This window comes from Euphorbia lathyris, chromosome 4 (assembly GCF_963576675.1).
Source record: "Euphorbia lathyris chromosome 4, ddEupLath1.1, whole genome shotgun sequence".
NCBI classification, from domain to species: Eukaryota; Viridiplantae; Streptophyta; class Magnoliopsida; order Malpighiales; family Euphorbiaceae; genus Euphorbia; species Euphorbia lathyris.
Window position 1 is genome coordinate 8152149 of NC_088913.1, and position 4571 is coordinate 8156719.

Below are 4571 nucleotides of genomic sequence, written 5' to 3' on the forward strand. Positions count from 1 at the left end.
AAATTAATACATGTGATCCTAGGATGTTAAGTTGTCTCCTAATGAAAGATAATAGGAATATAATTTGACTCTTTCTGAACTATGCGATTAATAGTCTGTTTGGATAAGGTGAAGGAAACTACTATATTGCAAGAAAAGATCAATCCTTAGTGCTGATGCTGATGAACTAATATAGGACACCCATCTAAAAGAGATAGGTAATTCTTAGTGGAATCACAATTTCATTAATGGCAACTAGAGTCATAGGCATGATAACTTCCTCTAAGAGCATTTCAATTCATCCCATTATCTAATGTAAGTGCCTGAATTTATTAAAGAAGTCAATCATCAGCTTAAATTAGGTCAAACAGATGCTTGCTGCAACTGTTTAGGTGTATAGCTGTATAAGATCCTCACATGTTGGTTCTGCAAGGGGGGAATCATCGAATCAGGTAAATGTTCGGGGAAGAAAGGGTGTTCCTCTGGATTCCCATAATGACCCATCTAATTTGAAAAGAAAGAGAGATCATGCATCTTTACAAAATCACTTTTTATGATAGTCCACAATTTTCTGTTATAGACGACTTACCTTTGCATGTAATTATTTCTGTTTCTCGCACAATGAACTCTAATAAAGAGTCATTAAAACCGTCCATGGAGAGCACATCAGCATCATATGTGTCTTTGTTATAGGAGTACCAAGCTCTCATTAAAAGGTTATGTATTATGTAATCCTCTTGCAGAATCAAATGAATGCCTTATATCTTCAAGGCTCAAGCTCTGAAAATCAGCTACCTGATTCTTGGAACATCTACATGTAAAGGAGACAGAAGGTTAAGAGTTAGCCAAATAATGCCTGAAAGTCGAAAGCTATGAATATTCAATAAGAATATTGAATGAGGTAAAGTCTCAATAACTTTGATTTCTCATTAAAGGAATACATAGGTACTAATTACATATTTAATCTATTGCTAGGTGTGCTCAACAAGTAAAAAGTACTACAAGGACAAAGACAAATGTTTCAATCCTAGCCGTTGATCAATAAGCCTTGTGATGGATGGCTGTGATTGATTCGGGCTTAGGTTCACATGAGGTGTGGTGCATTCTATTAGCATGGGCTGCTTCTAGAATACTCTTGTGGGAAAAGGTTTGAAATACCCTTGGAATACCAAAGGGTTACGTAAAGACTTAAAGCCTTCTTTAATTATTTGTACTTGATAGGATTCTTTCTTTTGGACTCTTCAGTTTCTTCTTCTTCTTGCTTTCGTCTTCTTCATTTGCAAAATCTGTAGATTTTGCCCTGTATTAAAAGCCACACAATAGAATTATGGACATTTAATTATTCACCTCATTGATGAATAAGGACCACATATTCAAAACTAGTCAAGTATGATCAAGAAAAGGTTTTTCAACAAGTCAAATATCTATATTTAGAATAATATGTATATATGGTTTAGCAATTAGTCATTGTCAATGACCAAAATTAATTGAAGTCAGACTAAGAAAGCAACTCCACAATATAAAGAGCAAAGCTGCTGAACCCAGCTTGAAATATGAAGAAACACAAATACAATTGACATATTGAAAACTATCTATGTGTTTCTGTATGCCATAGTTCTGTTGAAACTAGAAAATTGAAAAAGCAATGGCAGAGTCAAAACTGAGTTGTTTACAGAGCAATATAAGGGAGGCACGAGGCCGGGGTTCATATGTGCACCAATCACATTCATTACGTGAAGGAAATGAACTAAATTCACGGTCAGTCATAATATCAATATGACAAGTTCTCCCATGAAGTGTCTCCATTAAGAACTTGTATGGAATGCCTCAAGTGTACACAGGATTTTAGTACAATACATTCGTCATCCTAAAATATAACACGAACATCTAATCTTTATTTTAGAGAAAGCAGGAAAATCTACTTCTGATATGAACAACTAAATTTCACAACCATACTCTTCTTACATCCAAGTGTTCTAGGCATTAAGGAAACCTGAAGAGTGCAGTTGTATGTACGTGTGTGTTATACTCTGTGCATGTGCAACTAGCACTAAAACTGTATGGAAATTGATCCAAATTTACTGAACATTGTTGCGTAAATATAGAAATTGAAGCCACTGAAACTTAATGCATGTTTGGGAAGACCCACAGACCAAGAAACAAGGCAATATACCCCTCCAACCAGGAGATGTACAACAGAAACAAAACTGAAGAAAGAGCAGACTAGCAATTATGAGATAAAGTAATAAATTTCAAAAGCACCAGGAATGACCATAGTGCAGTATACAATAGATTATGTACTAATAAGATGAATCCATAATTGATCTAAAAGGAGAAAATCCACATACTATGGATATGGGAAATAATTGTAGACTTTTTTATTGAGTATGTTGAAGATGACATTTAAGAAGTACCTGTACAGGAAACACAAACCAATCAGTTATTCCTTAAATCAAATACAAGGCAGAGGTTAATGGATTTTTAGCATCTGCTAGGGTGGTAGATTAGCCTCAAAATTGGATCTGCAAACAAAATGATAATATTTGCCTGCAACTCAAATGTATATGATATCTTACCACGTAAAGAAGAAGAAATATGTAACCAGTGCAGGAAATCTCTCGCCAAAGATTTTAGAAGGCTCTACATGTCTGCACCCGCAAATTCAAATTATAACACATATATAGCACTGATATCACATCTTTAAAAACAACGCTTAAAGGGTGAAAATTCAGCTTCAATTTCAAGTCTGAGGAGGTTAATTAATAAGTCACTTTAAGTAATAGTCCATCGTAAGTAAGTTCACGAGACTAATGAAGTATCTACGGAGGCTAATCGGATAATCTGAATAAGATATGATACCATGTATTAAGCCTAAAACATTTAAAAAAACAAAAAAAAGATTACATCCAATCTGATTAGCATACCATCATGTTTCTTCATCAAACCTCTTGCAAAGAGCAAGCAAATAATCAAGAATCCAACTTCAGCTGCACCTCCTAATATAATAGAAAAGGAAAAACAAATTTAAATGTTTTAATTCCATATTTTTAATTCCAACTTCAGCTGCACCTGTATTCTGCCCTGTCCCTACATCACACCAAATTTAATTCCATATTAATTGCACATTACTTAAACACAAACAATAGAAAAATGATTACTTTTTTTATATTCAATTTGGCCAATCAATCTCTATTGACAGAAAGAAAGTGACCAACAGATTTAATTCAATTTCCCAATAAAACTTGCCAGTCATCAAACAAATCAACAAAAGTTTATCTATGGAAAAGGAAAAACAACTCCTTCAAGATTTACCTGAAGAAGAAGATGAATGAGAAGATGATGAGGATGATGATCTTCTAGGGACCCCATTTGGATAATAATTGTAACGAATAAAGCACTTATGCAGATAGATTTGGCCAGAAATAGAGTTACCAGATTCAACCTGAGCTCTTTGCACAGCACTTTTAACACATTCACCACAATCTGAATCCCCAACATCACCTTCACACTGCCCCAAAACATACACAGCTTGATAGCTAGTAGTATAAAATCCATGCCCACTAACGACACCGTTTTACAACACAGAGAAAGCAGTATCCCTCCTCTCCTCAAACCCACTTCCTGCTATATTGGTAGCTCCACAAGTGTTGAACAACATTTCCATACCTGAAACTTGAGTAAACCCAGCATCAGCAGCCATTATTTTTCCATTTTTTTTCTTTTAAATTCAGAAAAGAATATGCAAGTCTTACCCTTCGGCATCAGCAGCCGCAGCCTTAACAATCGGAAAGTCAAGAGAACTCCGTCACCGAATCGGTTGACTCAAGCCAGCGATTCTCAAGAGATTACCGGAGAAAAGAACCGGCGAAAAATAAATTGGAAGTTCCGACAACGATAAGGAAGCCAATCGCATGATTTGAGCGGCAAGAAGTGATCGAGGTTTGAGTGAAACTTGAAAGCTCATGGACGAAAGCTTCAAAGAGAGAGATGGGAGAAAAAAAGGCGGCCGGACTTCCGAAAGCCATGGACGAGAGCTTGAAAGCTCTTGATTGATTCATGATGTGGAAGGATGAGGAGGAAGAGAAGAGTCTCGAATGAAACAGGAGGCTGGGGGCTGCCAAATGATCCTAACCTAATTAAGAATATATGATAGGCTTTTTATTCTTTTAATCCCCCTTATTTTGTTTATTCAGGTTTAATCCCTGCTAACCCCTTCCCGTTTTATGATTTAGTCTCCGATTGATTTATATACTTAGGAATCTGAACTTGTTTACCTTGTCTCCTGTCAATTAGACGCCTCAATGTTTTAATCATGTACCTAATTATTTGAATTAAGCTTAATTAGGTCGTTCCAAATAGTAGTTCGTATTAGTTGTGTCGCGCTTTTAAAAAGGAGCGACACAAAGATAACATACTCCTTGTGTCGCTTTTATAAAAGCGTGTCACAAAGATAAAACACTTCTTGTGTTGCTTTGGTAAAGGCGCGTCACAAGCTTGTTCTTGTGTCACACTGTAAGACACGCGATACAAGAAGTAACTCGTTTGTGACACACGCTCTTCAAGCATGACATAAGTGATGACACAGAATACTT

The 4571-nt window shown here is 35.9% G+C and overlaps 1 pseudogene; it reads right to left on the reverse strand.

Annotated features, from left to right (window-relative positions):
• Positions 1–243: 243 nt before the first annotated feature.
• On the reverse strand, positions 244–4140 carry LOC136227296 (plasmodesmata-located protein 2-like; annotated as a pseudogene).
• Between the last annotated feature and the right edge of the window lie 431 nt (positions 4141–4571).